The sequence below is a fragment of the Haliotis rubra genome, unplaced genomic scaffold, assembly GCF_003918875.1.
Source record: "Haliotis rubra isolate DU_JTF1 unplaced genomic scaffold, ASM391887v1 Scf1048, whole genome shotgun sequence".
Taxonomy (NCBI): domain Eukaryota; kingdom Metazoa; phylum Mollusca; class Gastropoda; order Lepetellida; family Haliotidae; genus Haliotis; species Haliotis rubra.
In genome coordinates, this window is record NW_025764946.1 from 214,068 (window position 1) to 232,200 (window position 18,133).

An 18,133-nucleotide genomic window follows, 5' to 3' on the forward strand; every position below is an offset into this window, starting at 1 on the left:
TGTGTTTGCTTTTTGAGTTCTCGGATTTACTTTATTGCTCTACTATATTCTCAATAAGCAATTTACACGTGAGTTATAATTTCTTCTGTTAAAAATCAGTGTTCTATAGTGACAGTGGAAATATTATGTTTGGATGACCAATGGTTTCCACAATTTAAAAACAAGCGGCAGTTATACTGGACTGATACAACACAACACTATTGTTTTATGAGATTAATAATTCTAACATTCACCCCCCTAACTCCCCCTTCCCGGCTATCCCTTACCGCGACGCCTACGTGCGCAGTGCTTCTGATAGTAACCATACGCCCTGTCCCGTCAACACCTTAAAGCCTACTGATGACACCACATCTGTAATCTGAAACCTCATCTCCAAATGAACTCCAGTTGCTGCTGCACGGCAATATACTCAGTGCGACAGACAGAAATTAGGCGAGCTATAAACGTGTTAGCGAAGCAGTTTAGAAAGCTAACAAATACATACTTAACTAATGATTGCTGAAAGAACAAATTAGTACAATAATACACGATGTGTGTACATGTGTGTGTGTGTTCGCAAGTAAGTGGAGCTGGTACTGGCAGTAGTTCTCAGTTCAAATATACTTCCCAAAACCTTCTTGATCACCCTTGTTCTTCTAATTTACAGATTAAGAGTAGCTACTTTTCATCATTTTTCTATTCTGAAAAAGTAAAAAGAATCAATCCCTACTCCCTATCTACATCATGGGGGGTTCTCTATGCAAAGCGTCACTATAGAAATAGCTTGAAATATGGACGGCACATTTAAGAGGGGGGCATTTATTGTACGGAAATACTTGAAAATACGGGTTGGAAATAACATTATTGTCTTCCTCAACCATTTGGCGATCTCATCAAGTAATACAAGTCACTAACTACCCCCTCTTCAAGGCTACATAGGTACCCTACATCATGGGGGGTGGGTTCTCTATGCAAAGCGTCACTATAGAAATAGCTTGAAATATGGACGGCACATTTGGGAGCGGGGCATTTATTGTATGGAAATACTTGAAAATACGGGTTGGAAATAACATTATTGTCTTCCCCAACCATTTGGCCATCTAATCAAGTAATACAAGTCACTAACTACCCCTCTTCAAGGCTACATAGGTACACTACATCATGGGGGTTCTCTATGCAAAGCGTCACTATAGAAATAGCTTGAAATATGAACGGCACATTTGGGAGCGGGGCATTTTTGGGATGGAAATACTTGAAAATACGGGTTGGAAATAACATTTTGTTTTCCCCAACCATTTGGCCATCTAATCAAGTAATACAAGTCACTAACTACCCCCTCTTCAAGGCTACATAGGTACACTACATCATGGGGGTCTCTATGCAAAGCGTCACTATAGAAATAGCTTGAAATATGGACGGCACATTTGAGAGCGGGGCATTTATTGTATGGAAATACTTGAAAATACGGGATGGAAATAACATTATTGTCTTCCTCAACCATTTGACCATCTAATCAAGTAATACAAGTCACTAACTACCACCTCTTCAAGGCTACATAGGTACACTACATCATGGGGGTCTCTATGATAAGCGTCACTATAGAAATAGCTTGAAATATGAACGGCACATTTGGGAGCGGGGCATTTTTGGGATGCAAATACTTGAAAATACGGGTTGGAAATAACATTTTTGTCTTCCCCAACCATTTGGCCATCTAATCAAGTAATACAAGTCACTAACTACCACCTCTTCAAGGCTACATAGGTACACTACATCATGGGGGTTCTCTATGCAAAGCGTCACTATAGAAATAGCTTGAAATATGGACGGCACATTTGGGAGCGGGGCATTTTTGGGATGGAAATACTTGAAAATACGGGTTGGAAATAACATTTTTGTTCTTCCCCAACCATTTGGCCATCTAATCAAGTAATACAAGTCACTAACTACCACCTCTTCAAGGCTACATAGGTACACTACATCATGGGGGTCTCTATGCAAAGCGTCACTATAGAAATAGCTTGAAATATGGACGGCACATTTGGGGAGCAGGGCATTTATTGTATGGAAATACTTGAAAATACGGGTTGGAAATAACATTATTGTCTTCCCCAACCATTTGGCCATCTAATCAAGTAATACAAGTCACTAACTACCACCTCTTCAAGGCTACATAGGTACACTACATCATGGGGGTTCTCTATGCAAAGCGTCACTATAGAAATAGCTTGAAATATGGACGGCACATTTGGGAGCGGGGCATTTATTGTATGGAAATACTTGAAAATACGGGTTGGAAATAACATTATTGTCTTCCCCAACCATTTGGCCATCTAATCAAGTAATACAAGTCACTAACTACCCCCTCTTCAAGGCTACATAGGTACCCTACATCATGGGGGGTCTCTATGCAAAGCGTCACTATAGAAATAGCTTGAAATATGGACGGCACATTTGGGAGCGGGGCATTTTTGGATGGAAATACTTGAAAATACGGGTTGGAAATAACATTTTGTCTTCCCCAACCATTTGGCCATCTAATCAAGTAATACAAGTCACTAACTACCCCTCTTCAAGGCTACATAGGTACACTACATCATGGGGGTCTCTATGCAAAGCGTCACTATAGAAATAGCTTGAAATATGGACGGCACATTTGAGAGCGGGGCATTTATTGTATGGAAATACTTGAAAATACGGGTTGGAAATAACATTATTGTCTTCCCTCAACCATTTGGCCATCTAATCAAGTAATACAAGTCACTAACTACCACCTCTTCAAGGCTACATAGGTACCCTACATCATGGGGGTTCTCTATGCAAAGCGTCACTATAGAAATAGCTTGGAAATATGGACGGCACATTTGGGAGCGGGGCATTTTTGGGATGGAAATACTTGAAAATACGGGTTGGAAATAACATTTTTGTCTTCCCCAACCATTTGGCCATCTAATCAAGTAATACAAGTCACTAACTACCCCCTCTTCAAGGCTACATAGGTACCCTACATCATGGGGGTTCTCTATGCAAAGCGTCACTATAGAAATAGCTTGAAATATGGACGGCACATTTGGGAGCGGGGCATTTTTGGGATGGAAATACTTGAAAATACGGGTTGGAAATAACATTATTGTCTTCCCCAACCATTTGGCCATCTAATCAAGTAATACAAGTCACTAACTACCCCCTCTTCAAGGCTACATAGGTACACTACATCATGGGGGTCTCTATGCAAAGCGTCACTATAGAAATAGCTTGAAATATGGACGGCACATTTGGGAGCGGGGCATTTATTGTATGGAAATACTTGAAAATACGGGTTGGAAATAACATTATTGTCTTCCCCAACCATTTGGCCATCTAATCAAGTAATACAAGTCACTAACTACCCCCTCTTCAAGGCTACATAGGTACACTACATCATGGGGGTTCTCTATGCAAAGCGTCACTATAGAAATAGCTTGAAATATGGACGGCACATTTGGGAGCGGGGCATTTTTGGGATGGAAATACTTGAAAATACGGGTTGGAAATAACATTTTTGTCTTCCCCAACCATTTGGCCATCTAATCAAGTAATACAAGTCACTAACTACCACCTCTTCAAGGCTACATAGGTACACTACATCATGGGGGTTCTCTATGCAAAGCGTCACTATAGAAATAGCTTGAAATATGGACGGCACATTTGGGAGCGGGGCATTTTTGGGATGGAAATACTTGAAAATACGGGTTGGAAATAACATTTTTGTCTTCCCCAACCATTTGGCCATCTAATCAAGTAATACAAGTCACTAACTACCCCCTCTTCAAGGCTACATAGGTACACTACATCATGGGGGTCTCTATGCAAAGCGTCACTATAGAAATAGCTTGAAATATGGACGGCACATTTGAGAGCGGGGCATTTATTGTATGGAAATACTTGAAAATACGGGTTGGAAATAACATTATTGTCTTCCCCAACCATTTGGCCATCTAATCAAGTAATACAAGTCACTAACTACCACCTCTTCAAGGCTACATAGGTACACTACATCATGGGGGTTCTCTATGCAAAGCGTCACTAAAGAAATAGCTTGGAAATATGGACGGCACATTTGGGAGCGGGGCATTTTTGGGATGCAAATACTTGAAAATACGGGTTGGAAATAACATTTTTGTCTTCCCCAACCATTTGGCCATCTAATCAAGTAATACAAGTCACTGGCTACCCCCTCTTCAAGGCTACATAGGTACCCTACATCATGGGGGGTTCTCTATGCAAAGCGTCACTATAGAAATAGCTGGAAATATGAACGGCACATTTGGGAGCGGGGCATTTTTGGGATGGAAATACTTGAAAATACGGGTTGGAAATAACATTTTGTCTTCCCCAACCATTTGGCCATCTAATCAAGTAATACAAGTCACTAACTACCACCTCTTCAAGGCTACATAGGTACACTACATCATGGGGGTCTCTATGCAAAGCGTCACTATAGAAATAGCTTGAAATATGGACGGCACATTTGGGAGCGGGGCATTTATTGTATGGAAATACTTGAAAATACGGGTTGGAAATAACATTATTGTCTTCCCCAACCATTTGGCCATCTAATCAAGTAATACAAGTCACTAACTACCCCCTCTTCAAGGCTACATAGGTACACTACATCATGGGGGTTCTCTATGCAAAGCGTCACTATAGAAATAGCTTGAAATATGGACGGCACATTTGGGAGCGGGGCATTTATTGTATGGAAATACTTGAAAATACGGGTTGGAAATAACATTATTGTCTTCCCCAACCATTTGGCCATCTAATCAAGTAATACAAGTCACTAACTACCACCTCTTCAAGGCTACATAGGTACACTACATCATGTGGGGGTTCTCTATGCAAAGCGTCACTATAGAAATAGCTTGAAATATGGACGGCACATTTGGGAGCGGGGCATTTATTGTATGGAAATACTTGAAAATACGGGTTGGAAATAACATTATTGTCTTCCTCAACCATTTGACCATCTAATCAAGTAATACAAGTCACTAACTACCCCCTCTTCAAGGCTACATAGGTACACTACATCATGGGGGTTCTCTATGCAAAGCGTCACTATAGAAATAGCTTGAAATATGGACGGCACATTTGGGAGCGGGGCATTTTTGGGATGGAAATACTTGAAAATACGGGTTGGAAATAACATTTTTGTCTTCCCCAACCATTTGGCCATCTAATCAAGTAATACAAGTCACTAACTACCCTCTTCAAGGCTACATAGGTACACTACATCATGGGGGTCTCTATGCAAAGCGTCACTATAGAAATAGCTTGAAATATGGACGGCACATTTGGGAGCAGGGCATTTATTGTATGGAAATACTTGAAAATACGGGTTGGAAATAACATTATTGTCTTCCCCAACCATTTGGCCATCTAATCAAGTAATACAAGTCACTAACTACCACCTCTTCAAGGCTACATAGGTACACTACATCATGGGGTTCTCTATGCAAAGCGTCACTATAGAAATAGCTTGAAATATGGACGGCACATTTGGGAGCGGGGCATTTATTGTATGGAAATACTTGAAAATACGGGTTGGAAATAACATTATTGTCTTCCCCAACCATTTGGCCATCTAATCAAGTAATACAAGTCACTAACTACCACCTCTTCAAGGCTACATAGGTACACTACATCATGGGGGTTCTCTATGCAAAGCGTCACTATAGAAATAGCTTGAAATATGGACGGCACATTTGGGAGCGGGGCATTTTTGGATGGAAATACTTGAAAATACGGGTTGGAAATAACATTATTGTCTTCCCCAACCATTTGGCCATCTAATCAAGTAATACAAGTCACTAACTACCCCCTCTTCAAGGCTACATAGGTACCCTACATCATGGGGGTTCTCTATGCAAAGCGTCACTATAGAAATAGCTTGAAATATGAACGGCACATTTGGGAGCGGGGCATTTTTGGGATGGAAATACTTGAAAATACGGGTTGGAAATAACATTTTTGTCTTCCCCAACCATTTGGCCATCTAATCAAGTAATACAAGTCACTAACTACCACCTCTTCAAGGCTACATAGGTACACTACATCATGGGGGTTCTCTATGCAAAGCGTCACTATAGAAATAGCTTGAAATATGGACGGCACATTTGAGAGCGGGGCATTTATTGTATGGAAATACTTGAAAATACGGGTTGGAAATAACATTATTGTCTTCCCCAACCATTTGGCCATCTAATCAAGTAATACAAGTCACTAACTACCCCCTCTTCAAGGCTACATAGGTACCCTACATCATGGGGGGGTTCTCTATGCAAAGCGTCACTATAGAAATAGCTTGAAATATGGACGGCACATTTGGGAGCGGGGCATTTATTGTATGGAAATACTTGAAAATACGGGTTGGAAATAACATTATTGTCTTCCCCAACCATTTGGCCATCTAATCAAGTAATACAAGTCACTAACTACCACCTCTTCAAGGCTACATAGGTACACTACATCATGGGGGTCTCTATGCAAAGCGTCACTATAGAAATAGCTTGAAATATGGACGGCACATTTGAGAGCGGGGCATTTATTGTATGGAAATACTTGAAAATACGGGTTGGAAATAACATTATTGTCTTCCCCAACCATTTGGCCATCTAATCAAGTAATACAAGTCACTAACTACCACCTCTTCAAGGCTACATAGGTACACTACATCATGGGGGTCTCTATGCAAAGCGTCACTATAGAAATAGCTTGAAATATGGACGGCACATTTGGGAGCGGGGCATTTATTGTATGGAAATACTTGAAAATACGGGTTGGAAATAACATTATTGTCTTCCCCAACCATTTGGCCATCTAATCAAGTAATACAAGTCACTAACTACCCCCTCTTCAAGGCTACATAGGTACCCTACATCATGGGGGGGTTCTCTATGCAAAGCGTCACTATAGAAATAGCTTGAAATATGGACGGCACATTTGGGAGCGGGGCATTTATTGTATGGAAATACTTGAAAATACGGGTTGGAAATAACATTATTGTCTTCCTCAACCATTTGGCCATCTAATCAAGTAATACAAGTCACTGGCTACCCCCTCTTCAAGGCTACATAGGTACACTACATCATGGGGGTTCTCTATGCAAAGCGTCACTATAGAAATAGCTTGAAATATGGACGGCACATTTGGGAGCGGGGCATTTTTGGGATGGAAATACTTGAAAATACGGGTTGGAAATAACATTTTTGTCTTCCCCAACCATTTGGCCATCTAATCAAGTAATACAAGTCACTAACTACCCCCTCTTCAAGGCTACATAGGTACACTACATCATGGGGGTCTCTATGCAAAGCGTCACTATAGAAATAGCTTGAAATATGGACGGCACATTTGGGAGCGGGGCATTTATTGTATGGAAATACTTGAAAATACGGGTTGGAAATAACATTATTGTCTTCCCCAACCATTTGGCCATCTAATCAAGTAATACAAGTCACTAACTACCACCTCTTCAAGGCTACATAGGTACACTACATCATGTGGGGGGTTCTCTATGCAAAGCGTCACTATAGAAATAGCTTGAAATATGGACGGCACATTTGGGAGCGGGGCATTTATTGTATGGAAATACTTGAAAATACGGGTTGGAAATAACATTATTGTCTTCCCCAACCATTTGGCCATCTAATCAAGTAATACAAGTCACTAACTACCACCTCTTCAAGGCTACATAGGTACACTACATCATGTGGGGGGTTCTCTATGCAAAGCGTCACTATAGAAATAGCTTGAAATATGGACGGCACATTTGGGAGCGGGGCATTTTTTGGATGGAAATACTTGAAAATACGGGTTGGAAATAACATTTTTGTCTTCCCCAACCATTTGGCCATCTAATCAAGTAATACAAGTCACTAACTACCCCCTCTTCAAGGCTACATAGGTACACTACATCATGGGGGTTCTCTATGCAAAGCGTCACTATAGAAATAGCTTGAAATATGGACGGCACATTTGGGAGCGGGGCATTTTTTGGATGGAAATACTTGAAAATACGGGTTGGAAATAACATTTTTGTCTTCCCCAACCATTTGGCCATCTAATCAAGTAATACAAGTCACTAACTACCACCTCTTCAAGGCTACATAGGTACACTACATCATGGGGGTCTCTATGCAAAGCGTCACTATAGAAATAGCTTGAAATATGGACGGCACATTTGAGAGCGGGGCATTTATTGTATGGAAATACTTGAAAATACGGGTTGGAAATAACATTATTGTCTTCCCCAACCATTTGGCCATCTAATCAAGTAATACAAGTCACTAACTACCCCCTCTTCAAGGCTACATAGGTACCCTACATCATGGGGGGGTTCTCTATGCAAAGCGTCACTATAGAAATAGCTTGAAATATGGACGGCACATTTGGGAGCGGGGCATTTATTGTATGGAAATACTTGAAAATACGGGTTGGAAATAACATTATTGTCTTCCCCAACCATTTGGCCATCTAATCAAGTAATACAAGTCACTAACTACCACCTCTTCAAGGCTACATAGGTACACTACATCATGGGGTTCTCTATGCAAAGCGTCACTATAGAAATAGCTTGAAATATGGACGGCACATTTGGGAGCGGGGCATTTATTGTATGGAAATACTTGAAAATACGGGTTGGAAATAACATTATTGTCTTCCTCAACCATTTGGCCATCTAATCAAGTAATACAAGTCACTAACTACCCCCTCTTCAAGGCTACATAGGTACACTACATCATGGGGGTTCTCTATGCAAAGCGTCACTATAGAAATAGCTTGAAATATGGACGGCACATTTGGGAGCGGGGCATTTTTGGGATGGAAATACTTGAAAATACGGGTTGGAAATAACATTTTTGTCTTCCCCAACCATTTGGCCATCTAATCAAGTAATACAAGTCACTAACTACCCCCTCTTCAAGGCTACATAGGTACACTACATCATGGGGGTCTCTATGCAAAGCGTCACTATAGAAATAGCTTGAAATATGGACGGCACATTTGGGAGCGGGGCATTTATTGTATGGAAATACTTGAAAATACGGGTTGGAAATAACATTATTGTCTTCCCCAACCATTTGGCCATCTAATCAAGTAATACAAGTCACTAACTACCACCTCTTCAAGGCTACATAGGTACACTACATCATGTGGGGGGTTCTCTATGCAAAGCGTCACTATAGAAATAGCTTGAAATATGGACGGCACATTTGGGAGCGGGGCATTTATTGTATGGAAATACTTGAAAATACGGGTTGGAAATAACATTATTGTCTTCCCCAACCATTTGGCCATCTAATCAAGTAATACAAGTCACTAACTACCACCTCTTCAAGGCTACATAGGTACACTACATCATGGGGTTCTCTATGCAAAGCGTCACTATAGAAATAGCTTGAAATATGGACGGCACATTTGGGAGCGGGGCATTTTTTGGATGGAAATACTTGAAAATACGGGTTGGAAATAACATTTTGTCTTCCCCAACCATTTGGCCATCTAATCAAGTAATACAAGTCACTAACTACCCCCTCTTCAAGGCTACATAGGTACACTACATCATGGGGGTTCTCTATGCAAAGCGTCACTATAGAAATAGCTTGAAATATGGACGGCACATTTGGGAGCGGGGCATTTTTGGATGGAAATACTTGAAAATACGGGTTGGAAATAACATTATTGTCTTCCCCAACCATTTGGCCATCTAATCAAGTAATACAAGTCACTAACTACCACCTCTTCAAGGCTACATAGGTACACTACATCATGGGGGTCTCTATGCAAAGCGTCACTATAGAAATAGCTTGAAATATGGACGGCACATTTGGGAGCAGGGCATTTATTGTATGGAAATACTTGAAAATACGGGTTGGAAATAACATTATTGTCTTCCCCAACCATTTGGCCATCTAATCAAGTAATACAAGTCACTAACTACCACCTCTTCAAGGCTACATAGGTACACTACATCATGGGGGTCTCTATGCAAAGCGTCACTATAGAAATAGCTTGAAATATGGACGGCACATTTGGGAGCGGGGCATTTATTGTATGGAAATACTTGAAAATACGGGTTGGAAATAACATTATTGTCTTCCCAACCATTTGGCCATCTAATCAAGTAATACAAGTCACTAACTACCACCTCTTCAAGGCTACATAGGTACACTACATCATGGGGGTTCTCTATGCAAAGCGTCACTATAGAAATAGCTGAAATATGGACGGCACATTTGGGAGCGGGGCATTTATTGTATGGAAATACTTGAAAATACGGGTTGGAAATAACATTTTTGTCTTCCCCAACCATTTGGCCATCTAATCAAGTAATACAAGTCACTAACTACCCCCTCTTCAAGGCTACATAGGTACACTACATCATGGGGGGTTCTCTATGCAAAGCGTCACTATAGAAATAGCTTGAAATATGGACGGCACATTTGGGAGCGGGGCATTTATTGTATGGAAATACTTGAAAATACGGGTTGGAAATAACATTATTGTCTTCCCCAACCATTTGGCCATCTAATCAAGTAATACAAGTCACTAACTACCCCCTCTTCAAGGCTACATAGGTACACTACATCATGGGGGTTCTCTATGCAAAGCGTCACTATAGAAATAGCTTGAAATATGGACGGCACATTTGGGAGCAGGGCATATATTGGATGGAAATACTTGAAAATACGGGTTGGAAATAACATTTTTGTCTTCCCCAACCATTTGGCCATCTAATCAAGTAATACAAGTCACTAACTACCACCTCTTCAAAGGCTACATAGGTACACTACATCATGGGGGTCTCTATGCAAAGCGTCACTATAGAAATAGCTTGAAATATGGACGGCACATTTGGGAGCAGGGCATTTATTGTATGGAAATACTTGAAAATACGGGTTGGAAATAACATTATTGTCTTCCCCAACCATTTGGCCATCTAATCAAGTAATACAAGTCACTAACTACCACCTCTTCAAGGCTACATAGGTACACTACATCATGGGGGTTCTCTATGCAAAGCGTCACTATAGAAATAGCTTGAAATATGGACGGCACATTTGGGAGCGGGGCATTTATTGTATGGAAATACTTGAAAATACGGGTTGGAAATAACATTATTGTCTTCCCCAACCATTTGACCATCTAAGCAAGTAATACATGTCACTAACTACCCTCTCTTCAAGGCTACATAGGTACACTACATCATGGGGGGTTCTCTATGCAAAGCGTCACTATAGAAATAGCTTGAAATATGGACGGCACATTTGGGAGCGGGGCATATATTGTATGGAAATTCTTGAAAATACGGGTTGGAAATAACATTTTTGTCTTCCCCAACCATTTGGCCATCTAATCAAGTAATACAAGTCACTAACTACCACCTCTTCAAGGCTACATAGGTACACTACATCATGGGGGTCTCTATGCAAAGCGTCACTATAGAAAATAGCTTGAAATATGGACGGCACATTTGGGAGCGGGGCATTTTTGGGATGGAAATACTTGAAAATACGGGTTGGAAATAACATTTTTGTCTTCCCCAACCATTTGGCCATCTAATCAAGTAATACAAGTCACTAACTACCACCTCTTCAAAGCTACATAGGTACACTACATCATGTGGGGTCTCTATGCAAAGGGTCACTATAGAAATACCGGGGTAGCTTGAAATAAGGACGGCACATTTGGGAACGGGGCATATATTGTATGGGAATTCCTGAAAATACGGGTTGGAAATAACATTATTGTCTTCCCCAACCATTTGGCCATCTAATCAAGTAATACAAGTCACTAACTACCACCTCTTCAAAGCTACATAGGTACACTACATCATGGGGGTCTCTATGCTAAGCGTCACTATAGAAATAGCTTGAAATATGGACGGCACATTTGGGAGCGGGGCATTTATTGTATGGAAATACTTGAAAATACGGGTTGGAAATAACATTATTGTCTTCTCCAACCATTTGGCCATCTAATCAAGTAATACAAGTCACTAACTACCACCTCTTCAAGGCTACATAGGTACACTACATCATGTGGGGGGTTCTCTATGCAAAGCGTCACTATAGAAATAGCTTGAAATATGGACGGCACATTTGGGAGCGGGGCATTTATTGTATGGAAATACTTGAAAATACGGGTTGGAAAAAACATTATTGTCTTCCTCAACCATTTGGCCATCTAATCAAGTAATACAAGTCACTAACTACCCCCTCTTCAAGGCTACATAGGTACCCTACACATTGGGGGGTTCTCTATGCAAAGGGTCACTATAGAAATAGCTTGAAATATGGACGGCACATTTGGGAGCGGGGCATTTATTGTATGGAAATACTTGAAAATACGGGTTGGAAAAAACATTATTGTCTTCCCCAACCATTTGGCCATCTAATCAAGTAATACAAGTCACTAACTACCCCCTCTTCAAGGCTACATAGGTACACTACATCATGGGGGGTTCTCTATGCAAAGCGTCACTATAGAAATAGCTTGAAATATGGACGGCACATTTGAGAGCGGGGCATATATTGTATGGGAATTCCTGAAAATACGGGTTGGAAATAACATTTTTGACTTCTTTAACCATTTGGCCATCTAATCAAGTAATACAAGTCACTAACTACCACCTCTTCAAAGCTACATAGGTACACTACATCATGGGGGTCTCTATGCTAAGCGTCACTATAGAAATAGCTTGAAATATGGACGGCACATTTGGGAGCGGGGCATTTATTGTATGGAAATACTTGAAAATACGGGTTGGAAATAACATTATTGTCTTCCCCAACCATTTGGCCATCTAATCAAGTAATACAAGTCACTAACTACCACCTCTTCAAAGCTACATAGGTACACTACATCATGGGGGTCTCTATGCTAAGCGTCACTATAGAAATAGCTTGAAATATGGACGGCACATTTGGGAGCGGGGCATTTATTGTATGGAAATACTTGAAAATACGGGTTGGAAATAACATTATTGTCTTCCCCAACCATTTGGCCATCTAATCAAGTAATACAAGTCACTAACTACCACCTCTTCAAGGCTACATAGGTACACTACATCATGTGGGGGGTTCTCTATGCAAAGCGTCACTATAGAAATAGCTTGAAATATGGACGGCACATTTGGGAGCGGGGCATTTTTTGGATGCAAATACTTGAAAATACGGGTTGGAAATAACATTTTCGTCTTCCTTAACCATTTGGCCATCTAATCAAGTAATACAAGTCACTAACTACCCCCTCTTCAGGGCTACATAGGCACCCTACATCATGTGGGGGGTTCTCTATGCATAGCGTCACTATAGAAATAGCTTGAAATATGGACGGCACATTTGGGAGCGGGGCATATATTGTATGGGAATTCCTGAAAATACGGGTTGGAAATAACATTATTGTCTTCCTCAACCATTTGGCCATCTAATCAAGTAATACAAGTCACTAACTACCCCTCTTCAAGGCTACATAGGTACACTACATCATGGGGGGGTTCTCTATGCAAAGGGTCACTATAGAAATAGCTTGAAATATGGACGGCACATTTGGGAGCGGGGCATTTATTGTATGGAAATACTTGAAAATACGGGTTGGAAATAACATTATTGTCTTCCCCAACCATTTGACCATCTAAGCAAGTAATACATGTCACTAACTACCCTCTCTTCAAGGCTACATAGGTACCCTACACCTTGGGGGGTTCTCTATGCAAAGGGTCACTATAGAAATAGCTTTAAATATGGACGGCACATTTGGGAGCGGGGCATATATTGTATTGGAATTCCTGAAAATACGGGTTGGAAATAACATTATTGTCTTCCCCAACCATTTGGCCATCTAATCAAGTAATACAAGTCACTAACTACCACCTCTTCAAAGCTACATAGGTACACTACATCATGGGGTTCTCTATGCAAAGCGTCACTATAGAAATAGCTTGAAATATGAAAGGCACATTTGGGAGCGGGGCATTTTTGGGATGGAAATACTTGAAAATACGGGTTGGAAATAACATTTTTGTCTTCCCCAACCATTTGGCCATCTAATCAAGTAATACAAGTCACTAACTACCACCTCTTCAAAGCTACATAGGTACACTACATCATGGGGGTCTCTATGCTAAGCGTCACTATAGAAATAGCTTGAAATATGGACGGCACATTTGGGAGCGGGGCATTTATTGTATGGAAATACTTGAAAATACGGGTTGGAAATAACATTATTGTCTTCCCCAACCATTTGGCCATCTAATCAAGTAATACAAGTCACTAACTACCACCTCTTCAAGGCTACATAGGTACACTACATCATGGGGGTTCTCTATGCAAAGGGTCACTATAGAAATAGCTTGAAATATGGACGGCACATTTGGGAGCGGGGCATTTATTGTATGGAAATACTTGAAAATACGGGTTGGAAATAACATTATTGTCTTCCCTAACCATTTGACCATCTAAGCAAGTAATACATGTCACTAACTACCCCCTCTTCAAGGCTACATAGGTACCCTACACCTTGGGGGGTTCTATATGCAAAGGGTCACTATAGAAATAGCTTTAAATATGGACGGCACATTTGGGAGCGGGGCATATATTGTATTGGAATTCCTGAAAATACGGGTCGGAAATAACATTATTGTCTTCCCGAACCATTTGGCCATCTAATCAAGTAATACAAGTCACTAACTACCACCTCTTCAAAGCTACATAGGTACACTACATCATGGGGGTCTCTATGCTAAGCGTCACTATAGAAATAGCTTGAAATATGAAAGGCACATTTGGGAGCGGGGCATTTTTGGGATGGAAATACTTGAAAATACGGGTTGGAAATAACATTTTTGTCTTCCCCAACCATTTGGCCATCTTATCAAGTAATACAAGTCACTAACTACCACCTCTTCAAAGCTACATAGGTACACTACATCATGGGGGTCTCTATGCTAAGCGTCACTATAGAAATAGCTTGAAATATGGACGGCACATTTGGGAGCGGGGCATTTATTGTATGGAAATACTTGAAAATACGGGTTGGAAATAACATTATTGTCTTCCCCAACCATTTGGCCATCTAATCAAGTAATACAAGTCACTAACTACCACCTCTTCAAGGCTACATAGGTACACTACATCATGTGGGGGGTTCTCTATGCTAAGCGTCACTATAGAAATAGCTTGAAATATGGACGGCACATTTGGGAGCGGGGCATTTATTGTATGGAAATACTTGAAAATACGGGTTGGAAATAACATTATTGTCTTCCCCAACCATTTGGCCATCTAATCAAGTAATACAAGTCACTAACTACCACCTCTTCAAGGCTACATAGGTACACTACATCATGTGGGGGGTTCTCTATGCAAAGCGTCACTATAGAAATAGCTTGAAATATGGACGGCACATTTGGGAGCGGGGCATTTATTGTATGGAAATACTTGAAAATACGGGTTGGAAAAAACATTATTGTCTTCCCCAACCATTTGGCCATCTAATCAAGTAATACAAGTCACTAACTACCCCCTCTGCAAGGCTACATAGGTACCCTACATCATGGGGGGTTCTCTATGCAAAGCGTCACTATAGAAATAGCTTGAAATATGGACGGCACATTTGAGAGCGGGGCATATATTGTATGGGAATTCCTGAAAATACGGGTTGGAAATAACATTTTTGACTTCTTTAACCATTTGGCCATCTAATCAAGTCATACTAGTGACTGGCTACCCCCTCTCCAAGGCTACATAGGTACCCTACATCATGGGGGTTCTCTATGCAAAGGGTCACTATAGAAATAGCTTGAAATATGGACGGCACATTTGAGAGCGGGGCATATATTGTATGGGAATTCCTGAAAATACGGGTTGGAAATAACATTTTTGACTTCTTTAACCATTTGGCCATCTAATCAAGTAATACTAGTCACTGGCTACCTGACTAGTATTACTTGATTAGATGGTCTCTATGCAAAGCGTCACTATAGAAATAGCTTGGGACATTTAGGAGCGGGGCATTTTTCGCATCGACATACTTGAAAATACGAGTCTGAAATATTATTATCTTTTTCGTTATTGATTTCCACTTAATAATATGGAAACACTCGCTCTGTACCACTCTCTTCAAGTGTACATAGGTGCCCTACATCATTTGGCGTTCTCTGTGCAAAGCGACACTATAGAAGAAGCTTGAAGTTTGGGTGGCACATTTGGGAGCGGGGAATTTTTCGCATCTGGAAATGTTTACTGTCAAGCTGTCTGTTACATCTGCTGAGTTGTTGGTCATGATTCTTCGGACATTTGCATCATTAGTGAAATAGCCAAGGGGTCGTTGTTGGCACGGGTACTACAGATATTTACCCTGGCGATAATGAGAATACAGAAACGTACCCTAGGACGATTCCATTCCCACTGTGTCGTATTCTTGATTGGAACTATCATGCTGTTGTATTAGATACATTTAATTGCGTTATGTAAGTAATAAGAATACACAGTAACTGATATTTCGCGATGCGTATGAATACCACTCGCAATCAGTTGAACGGGAACAAGTACATGCGGTTTCGGTTTTTTGATTGCGGAACATGGACACGCCCGCCTTTTAGGGTACCGGGTACGTGTCTGTATTTTGACTTTTTTTAAGGGTATATCTCTGTATACAAAAACGTACCTAGGGTACGTATCTGTAGTAACTGCGCCGACAACGACCCATTCAGGCAAACTATGACACGGCTTTAAACCTTAGGTGGGGTAGGGTATATGGGTTCTTGGGCTGGGTTGTGAACTGGTATGGGTTCATGGCTTATGTATTCTGTCCGAAGCTGGGTTTGTGTTGACTTACAAGCACATGTAAACATAGTTGTGTAATACAGAGAGATATTTATCACAGGCTGCCAGAGCTGTCACTATTAATTACTTATTATAAATTTTGTTTACGAATTCCATCTGATAAGACCCCAGCCAAGTCTCCAGCCCCAACCTATGACACTAGCAACATGAACCGTGGCATGCATCATTAAATCAGCCGACAGGAGACGTGCCAAGAAATAGCCAAAATGGTTAGTTGTCTTAAACAATTACTTTCCGACAGAACACCCCTTGTAACATTACCATTTAGTTAAGCATGACCAGGGCAACGACGTGCATTTCACAATAATGTCTCCCTGAGCAGCAGGCGTTTATGGAGGACAGGGAAATATACAATCCAACACCAGATCATGTCAAAAAAAATATTTCTTGCAAGGTATGTACTAATTGTTGTTATTGTCGTGTAAGGCAGTTAGATTTTCTTTCTTAAAGTCAGTGAAAAATTATCCACAATGTCACGGCTTTGCAATATATATGGGTCCATTTCCGTATATTATTATTGTCAGAATATTGTTGTTTCATCATTCATATTATTTATATAGATATACAAACTGAATGTATTTCTACACGAGGAGGGTCAAAACAAGGCATTCGTTAACACTGACATTATATATACTTAGTGAGACTCAGGTCTGTTAGTAACCCTTACTATCACAGTAACCTAATAATATATACCATTCACAAAAAGTTGGATATTGGATTTACAAGGTTGATAGAATGCAAATGATGAAGCTTTTACATAAGATACTCACAATTATTTCTCCGGAAGTGTAGCAGTTTATGTAATGCTATATGTGCACTTTACAACTATGGCCGATTCTGGCGTAAGTCATGAAGTGTGATATTGTAATAGTGCATTTGGATAATTTCATTCTGGAAACCCATTTGTCAAAAACAATTCCGCGCTGTGGCAAAATTAAATATGCTATTTCATTGTAATAAATAGCAAGCTTGTATACCAGGGACAGGCCAGGGACAGGCCTATGAGCGAGGATGCTTCTCCTTACTTGAAACTCATATTTATGTGGCTGTGTCACATAACTGTTAGTCTTCAAGGTGTTTTTACTCCATTCAACCAATATGTCTCCCAATGGTCATGTATTTTGGCCAGTATGCGATTTTTTCAAAACATTTTCCTTTCCTAAAAACTTACTTCTTGTTTATGCTAAATTACGACAAAGGGCGTAACAAAAGGTATCACCACCCACACTTCAACATTTATAATATTAAATGGAGCTCTTATCATG